Source organism: Aotus nancymaae, unplaced genomic scaffold, assembly GCF_030222135.1.
Source record: "Aotus nancymaae isolate 86718 unplaced genomic scaffold, 86718_ANA_hifiasm-v0.15.2.pri h1tg000062l, whole genome shotgun sequence".
NCBI classification, from domain to species: domain Eukaryota; kingdom Metazoa; phylum Chordata; class Mammalia; order Primates; family Aotidae; genus Aotus; species Aotus nancymaae.
Genome location: NW_026988476.1, coordinates 10,852,845 through 10,878,325, shown reverse-complemented (window position 1 = coordinate 10,878,325; position 25,481 = coordinate 10,852,845). Strand labels below are relative to the sequence as shown.

Sequence of the window (25,481 nt, the reverse complement as noted above, 5' to 3'; positions counted from 1 at the left end):
CTATTGGCAGTTAATGACATTACCCTGTCCATGGCCTTATGGAGCTTACCAGTGCTACATTTCACCCTGGCTTCCCCCATCAGCATCCGTATTACTTGCCTCAGAGCTTTTTTTGATAATATGAATACACTCTGCCTGCAAGAAGCAGGCTGGAAGTATTGTCCAGAAATGTATATCTTCAGTAGCAGTGCTCAACCAATGATTGATGGGAACAGGTAACCAAGTACCCAATTTCTTTGGCCCTTTTTGCGGATAACTGGAAGTGCATGCTTCACAGTGACCCTTCAATTCCACAAAGGTGTTCATCTTCAGTTTCTTACTATGTTAATTTGCTAGATAAAATGCCCTTTATTGTCTGTCTTCTCTTCCAAAAAACTATAAAAAGTTGCATATTCAATTGTTAATAAGGATCCCTGTATAGACAATGGGGCTTATGTGGGATTTGGAGGTTATATGGGAAAGTGTTTGTAGGTAAAATGACTGGAAAAAATACCAAAATTAAGCATGCACATGATTACAATAAATGTATGTGAAGAAATTCAGTAAACTCTAACTTAAAATAACTAAGATAAATCTAATATATAATACAGTAAAATTGCTACACTAAGCACATTTCATTTGGGTGTATAGAAGTTAACCATGTTGTCTTCATGTTTGTAAGAATGTATACACACACACACACATCTTACAAGAACATGTAAAATCTAGATGAAAAACATGGTCTTAACTCTCTAATATTACATTTAATGTGTATAAAATATCTGCAGTTTGTCTTGGAGGGAAGTTTTAATAATCCATCTAAAGAAGGATGCTGAGCAAATTAACTCTATTTTACTGTCCAAAATAATATTTATATGGGCATGTCTAGTCCAAGAAGTTATATCATTTTCCAGTGATAAGTAAAGGCAGTAACAAATAATTCCAAATGTGTGTAATAAAAGCAAATTAAAAAATATTTTAAATGTACTTCCTAAAAGCAATCATTTATACAAGGAATGAGTTTGTTGAAATCAGGAGTTTTAGAAATCTGCTGTTTATTATCTACTCACAATATGTTAAATTAAGGTAAACTGACAGTTTTTGAATTGAGGTAGAAATAATTTGGAGAACAAAAAATGTACGTTACAGTGGCCAAAAGATTTATTATTCTTATTTTGCCAACAGAATCCAATGCATATATACAGTTTACTCCATTATTTACACATTTCACAAAACAAGATAAATAATCAATTTCTATATTACATATGAGCGCTTGTGTAAATGTATAAAATAAAAATAATTCATTTTTGCCTGTGCATCTATTCATAGTTTGTTTTTTTAAAAAATATTCTTAAAGGAACAGTTATAATTTTGAGATATTTTTTAAAAGTGCTCATGCATACATGTGTTTTTTATATTTTTAAACTACTTTTCCCTCTTAAAATTCTTTTCAACTTTTTAACTTTTTTTACATTTGCTGTGCTGTTTTTTTTTCTTATTACTTCATATATTTTCATTTCTTACTCAGTTCAACTTCCTGAGGATGCTCACTATACCTTAATCTAAATAGAATAGACTAATTAAATATGTCTTTGTGGTTTAGGAAAGTGGAATTGTCATTTAGAGAAGTTCACACTACACAGTACTTCATTCATCATTCATTCATTCATTTATAAACTTGTATTAAACACTAACTACAGGCTAACCCCTTGTGCTAAGAGCTAAAAATGTAAATGTAAGATATGGAGCATAAGGTCTCTTATGAAATTTGTTAGATTCTTTAAATAGTATTGAGCAGTAGAAAGATGTGTTTATTTGTGTTCATATAGAACAATTTGGGAGCAGTGAGTAATAAGAATCTGAGAGTAAAAAAATAAAGAAAAATGAATATGCAGTGCATATTATAATATTCAACATAGGGAATTTGAGGTCCTAGTACTGTGTATATTTGACACAAACATTATGAAGTGTTACTCTTATAGTTGGTCCACAGATAGCACCCTTAATGAATGAGACCTTTTACTATTCATGCACAGTGTCATCTACTCTGACATTTAATCTGAGCTTGCCCTTTGATTCTTTTTGATCAATAAAGTGCAGCTGAAGTGACTCTTGAATTTACAAAAAAAAAAAAAAAAAAAAAAAAAATTTGGTCCTTAGAAGAACTAAAGTTTCCACTTTTATCTTTTAAAACACTTCGCCTTAAACACCAGTCATCATGCTGTTAGACATCTAAGTCACATAAAAAGGTTACATTAAGAAAAAATATGTTATCACCAACATCCATGGAAGGGCTCCAAGCCAACAGCCAGCATTAATTAGGATCAAATGGGTGAAATGTCTTGAGCATTCCAGCCTAGTGGTGACTACAGATAGCAGTAGCACAAGATGACAATGACATGGAGCAAAACAACCATCAGTTGAGCCCCAATCAACAAACAGAATCATGAGAAATAATAAAATCAAAGTTATTTAATCTGGTAAGTTTTAGAATGAATTTGTCATACTGCATAGACAGCCTAAACAGATATTGGTACCAGAAGTAGGTTGCTGTGCTATGACAAAAAACTAAAACATGTGGCATCAGCTTTGGAACCAGCTTCCAGGTACAAACTGAAGGGTCTTGAGGAGGATATTAGTAAAGGATGAAAGGGAAAAGAAGAAATTGTTATTAGAGGCTAGAGAATAAAGCGGCTTCTGTTATGTATTTTTGACAGCACTCATCCCTGCAAAATACAAAACATAAAAAAAAAATGTATCATTGAATTTGTAGGCCTGACTAATAATATTTGCTACCTTTCAGAGAGAAATAACTCCTAGAGAGCCTCTCTGAAATTTGGAAATAATATTTACAGTTTACCCTTGAACAACACATGTTTAAACTAGCTATATCCATTTATATAGTGATTTTTTTCTGCCTCTACTACTCCTGAGACATTAAAACAAAACCCTCCTTTCCTCTTCCTCAGGCTATTCAAAGTGAAGAGAATAAGGTTGAAGACCTCAATGACATTGCACTTTCAATTAATCAGTAGTAAATATCTTTTCTCTTCCTTATGAGTTTCTTAATAACATTTTATATTCTCTAGCTTACTTTATTATAATATAGTATGTGTGTATATAAATATATATAATTTATAATTAAATTTTATATTTACAATTTGTGTATAATTATTTATATATACATATATATAGACACACATATATGTAAACTAAAAAAGTTGAGCTCATGAAAATAGAGAATATGGCCAACACTGTGGATCACGCCTGTAATCACAGCACTTTGGGAAGCCAAGGCAGGTGATCACCTGAGGTCAGGAGTTTGAGACCAGCCTGGCCAACCCATCTCTACAAAAACACAAAAATTAGCTGGGCATGGCGGCTGATGCCTGTAAACCCAGTTACTCAGGAGGCTGAGGCAGGAGAATCACTTGAACCTGGGAGACAGAAGTTAGAGTGAGTTGAGATCACTCTACTGTACTCTAGCCTGGGTGGCAGAGCGAGACTCCATCTCCAAAAAAAAATAAAAGCAAACAAACAAAAAAAACAGACTATAGAGAATAGAATGATAGTTACTGGAAACTGGGAAGGGTGCTTGGGGAAGGGAATAAAGAAGTTAATTAATCAGTACAAATATACAGCTAGATAGAAGAAATAAGTTCTGATGTTCATTAGCATGGTACAGTGACTATAGTTAACAACAATATATTTGATATTTCAAAATAGCCAGAAGAGAAGATATGAAATGCTCCCAATTCAAAGAAATGATAAATGTTTGAGGTGATGGATATTCTAAATATCCTGATTTAATGATTACATATTGTGAGCATGTGTCACAATATCCCATGTACTCCATAAATATGTACAATTATTATGTATCAACAAACAATTTTTAATTAAAAATACAGCATATAGTAACTATAATATACAAAATACAGTGTTGACTGTTTATGTTATCAGTAAGGCTTCCAGTCAACATCAGGCTATTAATAGTTATGTTTTAATAGTAAATGTTATACACAAATTTTCAACTGTGTGGGGGTTGGCACTCCTAATTCTTGCATTGTTCACGAGCCAACTACACTTCATTTGTGCATGTAATTCCAATGCCAGTTATGAGGTCGATGCAGGTTATTTACCAAGTACAGGTTGCCCTGTAGGCTACTCAGCCACTTGTCCATGTTGCCCAGATTTAAAGGTAACGAAGTTAGGGATGATGTGTGAAATGTTTGGCAGGTCTTATGGGTGAATCACAATACATACCTTTATAATTTAAGGGCAAAGCTATTGCATACTCTGAAGATTATTATTCTCATGTTGAGAAACAACTCCATGCTTGCTTTTGGGCCCTGGAAAAGGCTAAACATTTGATCAGATTGGTGATTTGGTCACCAATTTATCATGAAACTTGAGCTTTTCATTATCAACTGGACTCCCCTGATACAGTCTCAGCAACTAGTAATTGGGATAAGATGAGAAGAACTGATGTCCTTCTGTTTCCAGAAGGAAAACTACAAATGGGTCTTGGGTACAGAAAAGTCTTCTGGAATAGAGTCTTTGGCTTGCCAAACTGAGTAACAGTCTCTGCCTTCAGAATTGAGCAGGCGAGGATGAGGAATGGTCTTGGTTCAAATACCAGTGACATTTAACTTTCCTAAGGAATTTTTATAGATTTTATTGACTAGATATTTCTTCATTTATCATTTGTCCTTAGGACAATTTCTATAGGCTTTAAAATATTTTCAAAATTTTCACCAGTTCCTTTGGTGAGAGGGTCTACAGAGTGCATCACACTGTCACTCTGTCTATATTATTTATTTTTAATCCCTGAATTAACTGGTAGTCACAATTGGTGTCTGTGAGACTCAGTATATCAAATAAGAAACTCCAGTTCAATCAAAGGATAGACTCTCATGCTATATACTAATAACTTTGGTAGTGAACTAGGAAAATAATTAGATATGTAAAATATTGTTCCTGCCTATATTTTTATTAATTATTTTGGGGACGTGTTCTAATAATTAAAACATGCTTGACAGAAATTGACCTGCATGTTACAGAAATGTGATTTGTCAAATAGAGGCTAATATCAGTATCACTAAAGAAAGACAACAATTTAAGACACATTACATTCACATTAATCACTTTATAAGACTTTAAATTCATTTAGAAAGAGATTGTCCCATGTCAGTATTCTCTTATTCTATTCTAATTAGTTTTACTATTTAATTTCCTAGATTGTATCCTTTCATTCAATGTGTTGTTTCATTTCCCAAAGGTGGAAAATGAAGTATACACATGCAGGTTGTTCGTGCAGCAAGCATATGCATATGCATATGTAAACACAATGTTCGTAGCATACCATATTCTTCATATGTTAAAGTATAGTTAATAAAATAATTTAAAACTATTTTCATTAATTTAGCAAATATTTATTAAATTTCTCTTATGTGCTAGGGATTGTTCTTGGCAATTGGGATACATCAAATGAGCAAAACTGACACCAACCACTGCCCTCATAGAGATTACATTCAAGGAAGTCATAACTGCCACATAAACAGTTCCCTTTGCTATTGAATTAGATGATAATTATTCTTGTGGTTCAAAACTGTATGATTTTATGAGATTTCTAACCATATATTTACCATTTAGCATTTACAAAAAGATACTATTTTTCAATCAACAAATAAAACACAGTTAAACGGTAAAATTGTAATAAGCAAGCAATAAAATACAGTTTTCTCCAATATACTTCTTTCATTTAATCCTAAGAGTAGTTAACAAATTAAAAACCCCAATAAAATAAAGAATTGGGACAGAGCATGGGTAATCTGGAAAACATTGTGCTAAGTGAAACCAGCCAGGCACAAAAAGACAAATATTGCATGTGCTTTTACTTCCATGTGGGAGCTAAAAATATTTAGAATAATGGCTACCAGAGACTTGGAAAGAGTAGTGGGGAGGGAGGGATAAAAAAAGTTAATGGGTGCAAAACTAAACTGAGAAAGTAGGAATAATTTCTCATGTTTGATAATATAATACAGTGACTATAGTTAATAATTTGTTGCATATTTCAAAATAACTAAAAGAGTGAAATTGGAATGTTTGTGAACAAGGAAATGATAATTCCTTGAGGTGATAGATATCCCAATTACCCTGATTTTATCATTACACATTTTATTCTTTTTTTTTTATTGTATTTTAGGTTTTGGGGTACATGTGAAGGACATGCAAGATTGTTGCATAGATAAACACATGGCAGTGTGATATGCTGCATTCCTCCCCATCACCTATATCTGGCATTTCTGCCCATGCTATCTCTCCCCAACTCCCCACCCCCTGCTGTCCCTCCCCTATTTCCCCCCAACAGACCCCAGTGTGTGATGCTCCTGTCCCTGTGTCCATGTGTTCTCATTGTTCAACACTCACCTATGAGTGAGAACATGTGGTGATTGATTTTCTGTTCTTGTGTCAGTTTGCTGAGAATAATGGTTTCTAGGTTCATCCATGTCCCTACAAAGGACATAAACTTATCGTTTTTGATGGCTGCATAATATTCCATAGTGTATATGTGTCACATTTTCCCTGCTCAGTCTATCATCAGTGGGCATTTGGGTTGGTTCCAGGTCTTTGTTATTGTAAACAGTGCTGCAATAAACATTCGTGTGCATGTGTCCTTATAGTAGAACGATTTATAATCCTTTGGATATATACCCAGTAATGGGATTGCTGGGTCAAATGGAATTTCTATTTCTAGGTCCTTGAGGAATTGCCACACTGTCTTCCACAATGGTTGAACTAATTTACACTCCCACCAACAGTGTAAAAGTGTTCCTATTTCTCCACATCCTCTCCAGCATTTATTGTCTCCAGATTTTTTAATGATCGGCATTCTAACTGGTGTGAGATTGTATCTCAATGTGCTTTTGATTTGCTTTTCTCTAATGACCAGTGATGATGAACATTTTTTTCATATATTTGTTGGCCTCATGTATGTCTTCTTTTGTAAAGTGTCTGTTCATATCCTTTGCCCACTTTTGAATGGGCTTGTTTGTTTTATTCTTGTAAATCTGTTTTAGTTCTTTGTAGATTCTGGATATTAGCCCTTTGTCAGATGGGTAGATTGCAAAAATTTTTTCCCATTCTGTTGGTTGCCGATTCACTCTAATGACTATTTCTTTTGCTGTGCAGAAGCTGTGGAGTTTGATTAGGTCCCATTTGTCTATTTTAGATTTTATTGCCAATGCTTTTGATATTTTGGTCATGAAGTCCTTGCCTACGCCTATGTCCTGAATGGTTTTGCCTAGATTTTCTTCTAGGGTTTTTATGGTGTTAGGTCTTATGTTTAAGTCTTTAATCCATCTGGAGTTAATTTTAGTATAAGATGTCAGGAAGGGGTCCAGTTTCTGCTTTCTGCACATGGCTAGCCAGTTTTCCCAACACCATTTATTAAACAGGGAATCCTTTCCCCATTGCTTGTTTTTGTCAGGTTTGCCAAAGATCGGATGGTTGTAGATGTATGGTGTTGCCTCTGAGGCCTCTGTTCAGTTCCATTGGTCTATATCTCTGTTTTGGTACCAGTACAATGCTGTTTTGATTACTGTAGCCTTGTAGTATAGTTTGAAGTCTGGTAGTATGATGCCTCCCGCTTTGTTCTTTTTGGTTAGAATTGACTTGGCTATGTGGACTCTCTTTTGGTTCCATGTGATGTTTAAGGTGTTTTTTCCCAGTTCTGTGAAGAAGGTCATTGATAGCTTGATGGTGGTAGTATTGAATCTGTAAATTACTTTTGGCAGTATGGCCATTTTCACGATATTGATTCTTCCTAACCATAAACATGGAATGTTTCTCCATCTGTTTGTGTCCTCTCTTATTTCGTTGAGCAGTGGTTTGTAGTTCTCCTTGAAGAGGTCCTTTACGTTCCTTGTTAGTTGTATTCCTAGGTATTTTATTCTCTTTGTAGCAATTGTGAATGGCAGTTCGTTCTTGATTTGGCTCTCTTTAAGTCTGTTGTTGGTATATAGGAATGCTTGTGATTTTTGCAGATTGATTTTGTATCCTGAGACTTTGCTGCAGTTGCTTGTCAGTTTCAGGAGATTTTGGGATGAGACGATGGGGTCTTCTAGATATACAATCATGTCATCTGCAAATAGAGACAATTTGACTTCCTCCTTTCCTATTTGAATACCCTTTATTTCTTTTTCTTGCCTGATTGCTCTGGCTAGAACTTCCAATACTATACTGAATAGGAGTGGTGAGAGAGGGCATCCTTGTCTAGTGCCAGATTTCAAAGGGAATGCTTCCAGTTTTTGCCCATTCAGTATGATATTAGCTGTTGGTTTGTCATAAATAGTTTTTATTATTTTTAGATATGTTCCATCAATACCTAGTTTATTGAGGGTTTTTAGCATAAAGGGCTGTTGAATTTTGTCAAAGGCCTTCTCTGCATCAATTGAGATAATCATGTCGTTTTTGTCTTTGGTTCTGTTTATGTGGTGAATTACGTTTATAGACTTGCGTATGTTGAACCATCCTTGCATCCCTGGGATGAAGCCTAGTTAATCATGGTGGATAAGCTTTTTGATGTGCTGTTGCAATCGGCTTGCCAGTATTTTATTGAAGATTTTTGCATCTATGTTCATCATGGATATTGGCCTGAAGTTATCTTTTCTTGCTGAGTCTCTGCCAGGTTTTGGTATCAGGATGATGTTGGTCTCATAAAATGATTTGGGAAGGATTCCCTCTTTTTGGATTGTTTGGAATAGTTTCAGAAGGAATGGTACCAGTTCCTCTTTGTATGTCTGGTAGAATTCAGCTGTGAACCCATCTGAACCTGGGCTTTTTTTGGGTGGTAGGCTATTAATTGCTGCCTCGACTTCAGACCTTGTTATTGGTCTATTCAGGGTTTCGACTTCTTTCTTGTTTAGGCTTGGGAGGATGCGAGTGTCCAGGAATTTATCCAGTTCTTCCAGGTTTACTAGTTTATGTGCATAGAGTTGTTTGTAATACTCTCTGATGATGCTTTATATTTCTGTGGAATCTGTGATGATATCCCCTTTATCATTTTTTATTGCATTTATTTGATTATTCTCTCTTTTCTTTTTTATTAATCTGGCTAGTAGTCTGTCTATTTAGTTGATTTTTTTGAAAAACCAGCTCCTGGATTTATTGATTTTTTTGAAGGGTTTTCGTGTCTCTATCTCCTTCAGTTCTGCTCTGATCTTAGTTATTTCTTGTCTTTTGCTAGGTTTTGAGTTTTTTTGATCTTGCTCCTCTAGCTCTTTCAATTTTGGTGATAGGGTGTCGATTTTACATCTTTCCTTCCTTCTCATGTGGGCGTTTATTGCTATATATTTTCCTCCAGAAACTGCTTTAAATGTGTCCCAGAGATTCTGGTATGTTGTGTCTTAATTCTCATTGGTTTTGAAGAACATCTTTATTTCTGCCTTCATTTCAGTGTTTATCCAGTCAACATTCAAGAGCCAGTTGTTCAGTTTCCATGAAGCTGTGCGGTTCTGAGTTAGTTTCTGAATTCTGAGTTCTAACTTGATTGCACTGTGGTCTGAGAGACTGTTTGTTATGATTTCCGTTCTTTTGCATTTGCTGAGGAGTGATTTAGTCCAATTATGTGGTCAGTTTTAGAGTAGGTGTGATGTGATGCTGAGAAGAATGTGTATTCTGTGGATTTGGGGTGGAGAGTTCTATAAATATCTGTTAGGTTTGCTTGCTCCAGGTCTGAGTTCAAGTCCTGGATATCCTTGTTAATTTTCTGTCTCGTTGATCTGTCTAATATTGACAATGGGGTGTTAAAGTCTCCCGCTATTATTGTGTGGGAGTCTAAGTCTCTCTGTAAGTCATTAAGAACTTGCTTTATGTATCTGGGTGCTCCTGTATTGGGTGCATATAGATTTAGGATCGTTAGCTCTTCTTGTTGCATTGATCCTTTTACCATTATGTAATGTCCTTTGTCTCTTTTGATCTTTGCTGGTTTAAAGTCTATTTTATCAGAGACGAGAATTGCAACTCTGCTTTTTTTTGCTCTCCATTTGCTTGGTAAATCTTCCTCCATCCCTTTGTTTTGAGCCTTTGTGTATCCTTACATGTGAGATGGGTTTCCTGGATACAGCACACTGATGGGTTTTGGCTTTTTATCCAATTTGCCAGTCTGTGTCTTTTGATTGGGGCATTTAGCCCATTTACATTTAGGGTTACTATTGTTATGTGTGAATTTGATCCTGCCATTTTGATGCTAGCTGGCTGTTTTGCCCATTATAAATAAACCTTAAAAATTAAAACATGGAATAAGTCAAGATAAATAGAAGTCTTATTAAATCTTAATAAAACGCAACATAATTTAAAACATAGTAGCCTGTGTAGAATCTACTGACTTCTTATTTTTTTTTTCTGCTGAGGTATATGCTGCATTAAAAAGGACAGGCCACTGGTCACAGCAATTTAGTTTTCTCAGCCTAGGGCCCTGGTTATCACTTGCTAATAAACTAAAGAAAAGAGTGAAGACTAACACAGAAACATTAACTTCAAGCACTTTCATAATTATATGGAATAATTGATAATCTGAAGAATAAGAAAACTAATTGCTAAATTTCTGATGTTCATAAAGTTTACTTCTTATTATAAACATATTATTATTAAAATGTATGTTTAACATAATCACTAAAATTTACCAGTGTAGTAAAAATATTTATGTGTGTGTGGATATGAATCATTTGTATTTAATTGTTCTTATATATTTTCATTCTAATATTTTAAAATATCAATGAATATAATTGTGAGAAACTTGAAATGCTTTAATTCAAGATTAATATATCTTTCATGCTGCTTACCAAGAAAAAGACAAATACATCAATTTTCTTTCAAAAACTATATGTGAATACATAGAATAGCTTGTCAAATCACAGAAGACAAATTATTAAAAAATAAATCATTAATGTAAGTAAGAGTTGATGATGATGCAAATTCTCCTAGTGGTAATTCAGCGTGTCCCTAGTTGTGTATTTTTAAAGTTCCAAGTTAATCTATCCAGGTTGTAGAAAACTCTTAAAGTAACTATCATTGCTATTAAAAAACCATCTCTCAAATAATTTAAGGGGAAGAAACAACATCTAAAAATGTTTTATTGGTAGTAAGAAACAGCACTTCTTCTAATGATTCTGAGCTGTGATCTTAGGGTCTAGAACATGTTTATTTTAACTCTCATTGGCTCTAACACAGTAAAAGAATATCACAAAATATGTTTCTTTTTTTATAGTTATAAAAATTATTATTCTTTCATGAATTCCAAGTATAGGAAAATATACTGAATGATAATGACTGACTATATCAAATATCGCAAATTTTAGTATACAAGAAAATATGAAGATTACTCCATTATTAGCAACAAGTTGGCAACAGAAGTCATTTTGTAACTTTTTTGCATATACCAAACTGTGTATTGTAATGCTGGAGCAAGATAAGGCAAGAGAAGATACAATTATCAGAATCCATCATCATTAAGCCAACAATAAATCTAATTTTTTAATAAAAATAATATGGATGATCAATTGAAATTAAAGTTTATTTCCTCTAAGACTACTATACAAATAATATTTCCATTTATTTTTGTTATAGCTAGATTATATAAAAAAACAGATTACATGTGTTCTTGTTTTTCTAATTTTTAAAATTTTGAACAGTAGTCAGTGACATTTGTGATAAGCATATTCATTTTGTTATATTATGTTTATATTATGTAAGATTAAGTTTACAATAAAAATAAATGCTATTTAATCATTTAATATTATATAATTTTACAAACGTGGATATATATGAATAGAATACTAAAAATGTCAATTTTTTCTAGCATCAGTAATATGAGGCATATCTAAATAACATTTAGCAAAATATTCAAAAGCTCATAATTTTAAGTTAAATACATTTACCTTCCATTTGCAACGTAGGCTGTTTCCACAGAAACAGTAGCTGGCACTCAAAAGCAAGAGAGTTTATAACTTTGATATTTCAGCTGTGCTTGTCAAGTAGATGATGAAAATGTCCTTTTTCAAAGAAGCACCTGCAGCTTTTGGGTTCCAACAGGTTCGTGGAATATAACATTTTAGCTTTTGAAAAAGTTTTTGTTCATAATGTTTTTGTATAAATCATAGCCATGTCTGCTTTTCAAAGAGGCTTAATTACTCTAGGTCCATTTTAGGAAAAGACTTTTTAAGTGTAATAACTGATTTGAGGTAACTTAGAATTACAGTGATCTGCAGGACTCTCAGAGTCACAATGAAAAAAATCACAATAATTTGCCTTACGTCACATGTCTACTGGAGATAGATTCTGTGCAGAGCCACTTTTGTTCTGATACAGCATCTCTATTCCAGGAGCCCATTTCCATTTGGCTAAAAATTCCTGATTCTGGGAGTTTCATTCTCAGTGGTAAATCACATCTGGATAGTGGGCTGGTCTCAGTCTCTCCCACTACTAACCAACAAATTCAAAAAGGTTCTAACTGTTTGATACCTGTAATCTGTTGTGCTTGACATATTTCTGCCGTAGATAGGGTGTAAAGTGCTAATGCTCTATTGGTTGAAAAATCCAATGAAGTACTTATTAAGATGTCATCATAATTATCTCCTATCAACGCATTTTTTAAATGCCAGTGCCTAAATGTTGTCAATGACAAAATAATAAAGTGAAAGAGAGATGATCTGTGGTAAGATATTCCTTGAATTAACATTTCAAGATTATATCTTCAGTTCAAAAGCAAGGTAGTTTTAAGAAAATAAAATGATATCCTTTAAAACATTACACTCTTAGTTTTATGTTAAGGACTCAGGCAAGATAAACTAAAAGATTCCACAGATCAGAATAGCAGTTCAGCATAACACAAGGCACCAAAGCCTATACAACTTATTACCAGGATACATTTACTCGAAACAGCCCAATCAATGGCCACAGCAAGCTGTGGATGTTTTTAATAGGAACTTACTTGCTAAGGGCAAGTGATCAATTTTTAGTAACTCAATGGAACTTATTGAGCAACTTCAACGTGTAAGATATTATCAGGCTGTTGAATAACAGAAAATAATTAAAGAAAAATAATATTAGTTGCTAACAACCCCAGATGTCTGCTTCTGAACCTGAGCCATGTCAATAATCTTCAGGAAAAACAGTGGGCACCAACTTATGACTGTGCTCAAACTCAAATTCTGTGTTAGCTTTAAAATTGTGTGTTCTGTTTAAAAATAAAAAGGCAAATGGACTAATGCAAAAGTATTCTTTGGACTGAAGAATCAAAACATTTGTAAAACAAATGAACATAATAATAAAAATTAAAAATAAATATATACCATGACCAAGTAATCTCCTTTGTGCAATCCATATCAATAAAAATATCACAACACAATATATCTTTCAGTGGAGAAAAAAACAGCTAATTGTTGGCAATTTTTATTGAAATAATGTTTTATCTGCACATTCAAAACATTACATTGCTAAATAAAATAGTTTTCACTGTTTCTGCCTAAATGAAATTTTTTCATGATATTTTGCTGTTACATCAAAAAGTTGTAAACAAATGTAAGTAATATAACCTTAATGTTATGAAAATAAAATCAGAACAAATAAAGTGTATACATGTGTGCATCTATAAATACGTTTGTAAAAACATCAGAAGAAAACTCACATAAATAAGTCAGGTTGGAATTTCAGCTAATTATAGAGAGAGAAGATTGGAAGATAAGGAAGGAGTATATGATTAATATTTTTTGTGTGTGTTTTATTGCTTTTTCTTGGTCTCCTTTCACAAACGTTACTTTTTTAGACAAAAAAAAAATGTGAAGAAATAACACAAGATATAAAACAAAAGGAAACATGAAACATAGTTTGCTGATTTCACTCTATGAGTATCACAAGCAAAATTTGTCCTAAATTGAAGCATTTAAAAATGTCAAATATATTTTGGCTTACTTTTGGCTAGAATTTATTTTCCTTTCCCTTTTCTTTTATTTTTTATTTTTTGTTTTTTTTTTGTAGACTCCCCAGGCTGGAGTGCAGTGGTATGATCATGGCTTACTGCTCCCTCAACCTCCTTGGCTCAAGAAGCAATCCTTTCACTGCAGCTGTCTTAATAGCTGGGACTACAGGTATGTGCCACCATGCTTGGCTAATTTATTAATATTTTATAGAGATGGTTTCTCATTATTTTGCCCAAGATAGTCCCCATTCAGCATGATACTAGCTGTGGATCTGTTATTATGGCTTTTATTTTGATGAGGTATGTTCCTTGTATAACCAGATATTTTAAGGGTTTTATTATGAAAGGACATTACATTTTATCAAATGCTTTTTCAGCATCAGTTAAAATGATCATATGGCTTTTTTTCTCTTTGTTCTGTTCATATATATAACATTAATTTATTTGCTTATGGTGAACCATCCTTGCATCCCTTGAATAAATTCCACTTGGTCATGATGAATAATTTTTCAATGTATTGTTGAATTCATTTGCTAGTATTTTGTTGAGAATTTTGGAGTCAATGCTCATCAGGAAGATTGGCCTGCAGTTTGTTGTTGTTGTTGTTGTTGTTGTTGTAGTAATGTTTTGTTTTGTTTGATGTGCCTTTGTCTAGTTTAGGAATCAGAGCATCTATTGTAATGTCTCCTTTTTCATCTTTGATGAAAATACTCAAATAAATAAAATCAAAGATGAAAAAGGAGACATTACAATAAATGCTGCAGAAATTCAAAGGATCATTAGAGGCTACTATGAGTGACTATATACCAATAAACTGGAAAACCTAATCATAATGGATAAAGTCTTTCTCTTGCTACTTGTAGGATCCATTATTTATCCTTGAACTTTGGGGGTTTGATTATTAAATTCCTTGAGGTAGTCTTCTTTGAGTTAAATCTGCCTGGTGTTCTCTAACCTTCTTGTACTTGGATATTGGTATCCTTCTCTAGGTTTGGGAAGTTCTCTGTTATTATCCTGCTGAATAAACTTTCTACCTCTATCTCTCTCTTTACCTTCTCTTTAAGGCCAGTAACTCCTAAACTTGCTCTTTTGAGGCTATTTTCTACATCTTGTAGGCATTTTTCATTTTTTTTCTTTTGAGATGGGATCTCCTTCTGTGACCCAGGCTGGAGTGCAGTGGCACTATCTCGGCTCACTGCAACCTCCACCTCCTGGGTTCAAGCAAGTCTCCTGCCTCAGCCTCCTGACTAGTTGGGACTACAGGCACGTGCCCCCACACCCGGCTAATTTTTTGTATTTTTTTTTTTTTAGTAGAGACAGGTTTTCACCAGGTTAGCCAGGATGGGCCCGATCTCTTGACCTCTGATCCACCCGCCTCAGCCTCCCAAAGTGCTGGGATTACAAGCGTGAGCCACTGAGCCCGTCTCTCTTCATTCTTTCTTATTCTTTTTTCTTTTTTCTCCTCTGACTGTATTTTCAAATAGCCTGTCTTCAAGCTCATTAATTCTTTGTTCTGCTTGATCAATTCTATTGTTAAAAAACTCATAAATTCTTCAATATATCAATTTCATTATTCAACTCCAGAATTTCTGCTGGATTGTTTTTAATTATTTTAGTGTCTTTGTTAAATGTATCTGATAGGATTCTAAATTTCTTTTCTATGTCATCTTTAATTTCATTTAGCTTCTTCAAAATAGCTATTTTGAATTGTCTGTAAAAAAGGACACATATCTCAGTCTCTCTGCAATTGTCCACTCGTGCCTTATTGAGTTTATTTGTTGAAGTCATGTTTTCCTGGATGGTTTTGATGCTTGTGGATGTTCATCTTTGGCCATTGAAGAGTTAGGTATTTATTGTAGTCTTCAAAGTCTGGGCTTGTTTGTCCGATCCTTCTTAGGAAGGCTTTCCAAGTATTTGAAGGTACTTGGGAGCTGTAATCTAAATACATATTTGGTGACTGCAGCTCTATCTGCATTAGGGGGTACCCCAAGCCTGATAATTCTGTGGCTCTTGAAACCTTGTAGAAGTACTGCCTTAGTGATCTTGCTTAAGATCTGGAAGAATTTTCTATATTACCAGGCAGAGACTTTTGATCTCTCCTCTTTTCCTTTACCCCAAACAATCTCTCTCTCCATGCTGAACTGCCTGGAGCTAGAGGAGGGATGACACAAGCAACAACCCCTTAACCACCACCACTGGAACTGTGCTGGGTCAGCACTATATCTTGCCCAAAGTCAGCAGTAACCTGTACTTGGATATTGGTATCTTTCTCTAGGTTTAGGAATTTCTCTGTTATTATTCTGCTGAAAAATCTTTCTACCTCTATGTCTCTCTTTACCTTCTCTTTAAGGCCAATAACACCTAAACTTCTTCTTTTGAGGCTAGGTATAGCCTGTGTTTACTCAAGACTCACTGGCTCTACAATCAGCAGATGGCAAAGTCAGCCAGCCTCATATCTTTTCTTTCATGTTGGTGAGTTTCCTTTGGCCCTGGATAGGCCCAGAGACACCATCCAGGAGCCTGAGCTTCAAGTCAGAAACCATAGGAGTCTACCTGGTGCTTTATTCTACTGCATCTGAGCTGGCACCCAAGCTTCAAGACGGAGTTTTTTGTTTTCTGGTTTTGTTTGTTTGTTTGTTTGTTTTGAGATAGAGTTTCATTCCTATCTCCCAGGCTGTAGTGTAATGGCACTATTTCAGCTCACTGAAACCTTCTGCTCCCAGGTTCAAGAAATTCTCCTGCCTCAGCCTCCCAAGTAGCTGGGATTACAGACGTGCGCCATGACAATCAGCTAATTCTTTTTGTATTTTCAGTAGAGATGGGGTTTCACCATGTTGGCCAAGCTGTTCTTGAACTCCTGACCTCAGGGAATCTGCCTGCTTCAGCCTCTCAAAGTGCTGGGATTATAGGCCTGAGCCACCGTGCCCGGCCCAAAGTTCTACCCACTCTTCTCGCCTCTCCTCAAGCAGAGGTTTCCCTCCCTATGGACACCACCACCCACAACCACAGTGAGTGCTTGCTGCCTGGCTGCTGCCAGTGTTTCCTCAAGACCCAAGGGCTCCTAAGTCAGCTTGGGGTAGATGCTGCCAGGCCTGGGTCTCTCTCTTCAGCACAGTGAGCTCCTGTAACCCAGGGAAGGTCCAGAAATGCCATAGAGGAGAAAAGGCCTGGAATCAGGGAACCCAGCAGCCCTCTTGGTGCTCTACCTCACAGTGGCCAAGCTGGTATGCAAGATACAAGACAAACTTCCATTTACTCTTCCTCTCTTTTCATCAGATAAAAGGAGTTTCTCTCCCTCTAGACACCACAGCTAGTAGCATGCTGGGTTACACCTGAAGCCAGCATGTCTCTGAGTTTCACCCAACGCCTGAAGAGAGTACTGCCTGGCTACCACTGCTGAATTTTCAGGACTCAAGGGCTCTTTAGTCAGCAGGTTCTGCCAGGACTTGGTCTTTCCTTTCAAATCAACAGGTTCCCTTCTGGTGCAGGCTGTGTCTAGAAATGTCATCTGGGATCTAAAGCCTGAAATGGGCATGTCAGAACTCTTCGTGGTACACTCCTCTACTGTGGCTAAGCTTGTATCCAGGGTGCAAGACAAAGTCCTCTTTACTCTCTCCTCTCTGCTCCTCAAGAGGAAGAAAAGAATCTCTCCTGGAGCTGCAAGCTGTAATTCCTGGGTTTCAGGGAAGGGTGACACAAGCACTTTCTTGGCCACCCTGGTTGATGTCCCACTGGGTCACATGTGCTCCAAGTCCATTGGTTCTGAGCTCAGCACAGCGCCAGTTGCCCAGGAATTACAGTCCCAGTGACCTAGACTGCCTTTCAAGTGTATTTAGAACCCAAGAGCACTTTAACCTGCTGTGCTAGAGTGGCAGGTGCCTTGTTGAAACTCAGTTTCTGACACCAGCTGGGTTCTTTCCAGTGTTGCTTTTTGCTGTGACAGGGTAGCACCGATTTCCAGTGTAAAGTCCTACAGTCACTACATTCTCTCTCCCAAAATGCACAGGTTCTTTCTCCATGTCCAATAGCCACTGCTAGGGAATGGGTGACCTGTGGTGTAAGCAATTCAAGACTATCTTTTCTACCCTCTCAGTGCCTGTTTCCTTAATATGATATTAAAATCAAGTACTGTGGTAGCTCACCTGAGTTTCACTTCTTATGAGGGTGCTTTTGTCGTGTGGATAGTTGTTCAATTTTGTGTTCCTGTTGGGGAGGATGGTTGCTGGGTGCTTCTCGCTGGCCAGACCTTTGGTGTAGACAATTTAAGACTGTTTTTTCTACCCTCCTCAGTGCCTTTTCCTTCAAATGATGTTAAACTAAAGTACTGTGATAGCGCACCTGAGTTTCAGTTACTATGATGCTACTTTTGTTGCATGGACAGTTTTTCAATTTTGTTTTCCTGTTGGGGAGGATGATTGCTGGTGCTTCTATTCAGCCATCTTGTTTCACAATCTCCCAGCATCTCTTTTTAATCTCCCAGCATCCCAGCATCATTTTAATTTGACTTTACCCATATGTTTCTTTGATTAATTAAATATGATATAAGTGATTCTGTATAACTTCCTATATTGGACCTCAAGAGTTCTGTAGCTTCCTCTTCCATACATAGAATACTCATAGAAGCTACATGCCACCTAAGTTTTCTGAGTATACTGAGACCAACACAATGTGTGGAAAATCAAGATAACTGTGTGTAGAAAGAGAAACATTACAGAGGTACACATACCAAGCAGATAATTACAACCTTCTTGAATTCTTCAGCTCAATTTAATTGCTAACTGAGTTCAGCTGCATGATGATACCAGTTGATGCCACATAAACCAGAAGAATCACACAGCTAGGCTTTTTCCAAATGCCATTCAAAAAATTACTCTGCATTGAAGAGACTTTTTTTTCACTTCAGAAAAACACATTCATTTTGGTAGAATTAAACAGATAAGGAACACAACTAAACATTCTTAAACTCATAAAGAGTGAGGAAAGATAAAAGTCTATAACAAACATAGTGTTTAGTAAGATGTTAGAAATATTTATAGAATACTGAGTATCATATGCTATTCTAATGAGAGTCCCGTCAATCCAATAAGGAAAAAAAAAACACAGAACAGGTGTGAGAACTTAAAAAGAAATGTAAAATGTCCTGTATTTGTGTACAACGTGACTATATATATGAGAAATTTCCAAAGACATATTTGAGAACTGTAAAGAGTACTTATCAATGCAGTGGTATATTAAATCACTGCTCAAAGTTAGTAACATTTTATATATGATTATTAGCCATATAAAAATGCAATAGAAAAATAAATGGTTAAAGAGCCTGATCATAAAAGTAACTAAAATAATTATGTACCTAGCAACTAACCTTAAAGATGTGTGAATATCTATATGGATTAAATCACCAAATGCTGTTGAAGAACATGAAATATAATTTAAATATGAAAAGTTATCTATGCCTTAAAAAGCACATAAATTAATACTGTAAAGATGTCATTTTTCCCTAAGTATAGCTATCACATTTAACAAAATTTTACTAAATATTTCAACAGCATTTTTATCAAGGTTGACAAATTAATTCTAAAATAATATGAACAATTATAATATTCTATAAGAATAATCATGTTAGTTTTGAAGAAAACAGCAAGATAGCTAACTCTGCCAAGCCAGATAACATTATTTTAAATCTATGCTAATTAGACAATGTATTATTGGTAAAAGCATAGACCAAGAGATCAATAACAATAATAAAAAGGCCAGATACAAAGTTAGTTATTGTTGGGATCCAGACAAGAAAATTGAAAGCACTTCAAGTATTTCAAACAAAAATATCTCAATACAGAAAGTGGTTACAAGGTGTTGTAAGGTGTAGAATGAGAAAAAAGAGGATGAAATGTCAGCTAGAGAGCCTACAAGTAAGAACAGTGATGCTCTTCTGGATGGATTTTATTATCTATTGCCTGCTGCTGCATTGTTAGAGGTGCTGTCTCAGTCAGTTCTGATATCACTGAAAAGATGCTGCCAAGAACAGATCTATACCGTGCTGCCTTTGCCTGTGCTCCGTGGAGTCTGGAGACCCTGTACACTCACTGCCATTCCGGTAACTGCCTACAACTGCCAGAAGCAAGCATCTTCTTTCTTTCTCTCACCTTCTGATTATTTCCAGTGTATGTTAATGACAGAATCTAAAGCAAACCCCCTGGCAAACGAGACTCAAAACTGTATTTTGAAGAACCCCAATCTCAGCAATATAGGGTACAGTATAAGAGAATTTGGGACAGAGTGAATACAAACACACTCCACACTTCAAATCAGTAGCAAAAAAGAACACCAGTCAAAAATTGATGGTTAAATATCTGCATAAATATAATTCTTCTATTTCACACTATACACAAATATCTTTTTTTACACATCGGAAACTAAGATTATAAGTTTAAAACTATTGAAAGACAGTTTAGGGACAAATCTTTAATGTCTTGAAACCTGGGAGAATTTCCCATACAAATTACAAAGCAGCATAATCAAAAAGAGAAAATACTGATATTTGAATACATTAAAATTCTACTGAACAAAATACATAATGAAATATTAAAATACCATCCACAGACTGGGAAATAATATTTTGAAGCAAATAACTGTCATAAACTAGTAGACAAACTGTATGGATTTTCTACAAGTCAATATAAACACACAATACAATAATATAATTTAAAAGTTTATAAGGATGTCATAAATTAGAAAACCAGAATGACCCAGATAAATAGATGTGCAAAATAGTAACAGTCATGTAAGCTATAATATTAGTAGTTAAAATTTCATATTTATCAATGTAGCTCAAAATTAGACGTTTGACTTGCTGTAGCATATTGAAAAATATGGAGAAAAGAGAAATCTCAGTTACTGATAGTTAATAAGGTAATTGCTACAAACAATAAAATAAAAGGTGCTTATACCTAAAGTTAGAACTTGCACACATACTTTAGTACACTTTTCAATGAGTTATATTTTATTTAAAGAATGTTAAATAATAGTGGTACGTTAAATAAAACATCAATATCCTAAACTACAATAGAATAATAACTTTGGAGTTATCTTTTGTCCTACTAAATGTTATCTTTTTGATCTACTAAATGTTAAGAAAACTGTAAAAAAGAAAAGAACCTGAGAAAAAAATATTAAATCATGAAAGGACTTTCTTGAAGCATAATGTTTAGATACAAATTATTTAGTGATAAACTTCAAAAATGTGAAATAACACGAGAATTGATCCATATTATTTATACAAATTACTTGTACAACTAAATTAGAAATTGAGGCAAGGTCACTATACAGAAATTTCAAACAGGTTATATTAATTACTAATAAACATCTAGAAATGTCAATTCTATAGTAAAATAAATAAAAATAAAGCACCACAGTACCATTTTTAATCTAGCAAATTAACAAAGATATTGAAAAATGATAGTATCTAAATTATGGCTGTGTTTGATATGTATGATTTCATGATTTCTAACTTCTAGCAATCAGAGGCAACTTAAATGCTTAACTACAAGTGAGGTTTCAGTAAATTACATGTCATTATTTAACAAGAAAATTAGCTTTTATAATGTCTTAGGGCAACAATCAGGAAACAAGTGTTTTAAAGGCTGACTAAAAAACTTGATGTTTTGCATGTTAAATAATTTAGAAAATTAAATTGAAATTAAGTAACATAAAAATAGATGATAATCTACTACAAATATATATTATATTTCTGTATTAGAGTCATTATTATATATTTAATATTTATTGAATTCTCTACAATATACATACTTATCTTTTAATAAACTGAATGTAACCTATTGAATAAAATAAGGAGGGATAATCAGAGGGATATCATAACTTTGATATGTTTTGAGGGCTGAAGATGCAAAAGAATAATATAACTCTATCTTGAACTATGAATAGCAAATATATTCTTCAGGCTCAGCAATACAGTTTTATTAAATTTTTTTTTGCAATTTCCCAAATTTATTTTTACTTTAGTCCTACAGCCGTTTCATGACCTCACACACTATTCCTGCATTTGCAATTGCAATGCCCTCATAACTAGCCTCTTGCTTACATACCCTTAGCACTGTCATGAGATGATTTTACAGAGCTGCCTACTGCTGACTCATTCAAAAACTCCCCAGACCCTACTAAATGAAATTTAAATTACTTTATCTTACACTTGATGTCATGATTTATACAATCTAGACTCACATCTATTTTTATATTTTTTTAAGTCTTCCTACAGATTGTGTAAACTTGACAAAACTAGTTATATATTTATTATAGTCACCTACTAAATACATGTTGAGTGACTGATTCTTTTATCTCTTGGGGGCATAAACTCCCTGCATTTCATTGACAAGAAATACCCTCACAATCTCCCTGCCTCTATTCCCAAGCCTCTTCTCACACACATGCATCTAAATCTCTTGGTGGAATTTATGACTTCTTCATGAGCCCATTTAGATAATATCTCCATAATCAACTCAGGCTGAAGTGTACTCTCTTTTTTTCTGTCTTTACTTGCACCTTGGGCCTTGTCCTTAACCTGCCTCTCTTTGTGCTGCTTTTTTTTCAGTATGCTAATTTCTACTCTAGTGGATCAGGTAGGTTCATGAAGCAAGATAATGACAGTCATTTTAATTTCCTCAAACTTACATACAAATTACTTACGTGATAAAGGAGGCCGTATTCAAACATACTGCCAGTCAAAGAGGGTAAAGCCAGTACTTCAAAATAAATTGAGAGGAATGGAGTAAATAGACTTTTTGGCGTGTTTTAAGAGTTTGAATATGTAAAGCAAGCAGATTATACTTAATTAAAAGATACATTTAGTCACTGTCCTTCACCCATTCCAAGTAAATAGTTCTACTGAATGTCATATTTGTATTGATTTATATATGATTTGTAGCAATAATACTAACACACAACAACAACAAACCAATGAGAAGAAGGGGTATTTGAATTCAGAGATAGACTATATTCAACATCCCAAACTGGTACAATATATTCTCAAAATTCATAGCAAAAATCCAAGGCGTTCAATAATTTTTCCAGAAATACTTATGAGTGTAGATCACAAAAATGAATATATCTATTATAAAATAAGTGTTGGCCAGGTGCAGTAGTTCACACCTGCAATCCCAGCACTTCTGGGGCAGGAGGATCACTTGAGCCCAGGAGTTTGAGACCAGCCTGGGCAGCATAGCAAAACCTCATCTCTATAAAGAATTTAAAAAATATATTAGTTGGGCATGGTGGCACACCTGTGGTCTCAGCTACTCAAGAGGCTGAGGTAGGAAAATCGCTTGACCCCAGGAGACTGAGGCTGCAGTGAGCCATGATTACACCACTGCACTCCAACCTGGGCAACATAGTGAGACTGTCTCAAAATAAATAAAATAATAAAATAAAATAAAATAAATGCAAGCATAAGCAGACTGAGTAAATGGAGGAGTATATAGAGAAGAGAGCAAAAGGATACATCATCAGGAAGCGTTAAGGATAGCAGTGATTCAAATAAATATACTAGTAAGCTTCTGATTTGCAGATTTAGGGTTGTTTCGTTTTGTTTGTTCGCTTGTATAAAAACTAACATTGCTGTAGTTCTCTATTATACATGGTAATTTGAGTTTTGATTTTTAAAAATGATGGCATTTTATGTTATACTTCTAGCTGCCAGAACTCAGCACAGCTGAACAGCTTCAAGTTTTCTGAAAGGTCCATTTATTCCAAAGTGAAGGAACCCAAGCTGAAGTTTGAAAACAGGAAGCAATTAAGCTTGGGAAGTTATATTATATTATTTTTATATTATCACAGTCACTCACAAAACCATGGTTTTGAAACTGAATTAAAATAATCATTTATGTTTTCTATATGTTGTAAAAGATTCCTAAAAATCAGCCAAGCTTATTATTGCATTACTTCCAACACCATCTTGTCATGTTTCCATACAGTTAATTTATCATTTGTTAGCATACGTAAAAAACAGGAAAATAGTAACATCAAAAAGAATTAAAACTTAATCTGGATAACACAGAATGCTATATACTTAATATATTCATATACAAACCACTATTTTCAAATAAGTTCTTTTTATTTTTTGTCATGAACAGCTAATATGAAAGGTTATTTAATCATTCCAGAGATTCATCATTATACGGCAGTTTTTCAGGTAAATTAAAATAGTTCTCATGTAGAAGCTTAGGGAATTGGACAACTTAAAACAGGTCACACAGTGCCATCCCACAGAGAACACGGGGGCTGTTGACACTCATAAAGAACATAGACAGGAGTTGATTTTGTTTGAACATTAGCTCTGTCCATCTCTGGATAAGTGATGTTGTATGTCTTGACAACAAAAATTTTGCTCTGAACAACCTTTCCACTGAAGTTTTAAAAAATGGTTGCCTTAGTTTGTTCAAGCTACTACAAGAAAGCCCCATAGAGTGGACGGCTTACACACAATAGGATTTTATTTTTTTGTAATTATTTTTTTTATTTCAATCGTTTTTGGAAAATAGGTGGTTTTTGGTTACACGATGTTTTTTAGTGGTGATTTCTGAGATTTTGGTGCACCTGTCGCCTGAGCCGTATACACTGTACTCAATGTGTAACCTTTTATCCCTCAACCCCTGCCTACCCTTCCCACTTAGTCCCCAAAGTTCATTATATCATTCTGATGCCTTTGCATCCTCATAGCCTAGCTCCCACTTATAAGTGAGAATGTATGATATTTGATTTTCCATTCCTGAGTTACTTCCCTTAGAATAATGGTCTCCAACTCCATCCAGGTTTCTGCAAATGCCATACTTCATTCCTTTTAATGGCTGAGTGGTATTCCATAGTGTATATATACCACATTTTCCTTAAACACTCATTTGTTGATGGGCATTTAGGCTGGTTTCCTATTTCTACAATTGCAAATTGTACTGTTATAAACAGTTGTGTGCAAGTATCTTTTTTCCTATAATGACTTATTTTTTTCTGGGTATATACACAATAGTAGGAATGCTGGATCCAACGGTAGTTTTACTTTTGGTTCTTTTTTTCTTTTTCTTTGAGATGGAGTCTTGCTCTGTCACCCAGGCTGGAGTGCAGTGGTGCAATCTCAGCTTACTGCAACCATCTTCCAGGTTCAAGCTATTCTCCTGCCTCAGTCTCCCAAGTAGCTGGGATTACAGGCACACCCCACTACATCCAGCTATTTATTATTATTATTATTTTTAGTAGAGATGGGGTGTCACCATGTTGGCCAGCCTGGTCTCAAACTCCTGACCTCAGGTGATCCGCAGGCCTTGGCCTCCCAAAGTGTTAGGATTACAGGCGTGAGCCACTGCATCTAGCCTACTTTTGTATCTTTAAGGGATTTCCATACTTTTTCCCATAGAGGTTGTACTAGATTACATTCCTACCAGCAATGTAAAAGTGTTTCCTTTTCACCACATCCACACCAACATCTGTTATTTTTTTATTTTTAAATTATGGCCATTCTTGC

General features: G+C 34.8%; 1 long non-coding RNA gene across 2 annotated transcripts in view; it reads left to right on the top strand.

Moving 5' to 3' along the window:
- Positions 1-25,481, top strand: part of LOC105728796 (uncharacterized) — a 324,891-nt gene that overhangs the window by 168,006 nt on the left and 131,404 nt on the right. For both annotated transcript variants that reach the window (XR_010338570.1, XR_001110135.3), the window contains one exon: positions 14,017-14,126. This is a non-coding gene — a long non-coding RNA (uncharacterized LOC105728796). The remainder of the gene's footprint in view (positions 1-14,016; positions 14,127-25,481) is intronic.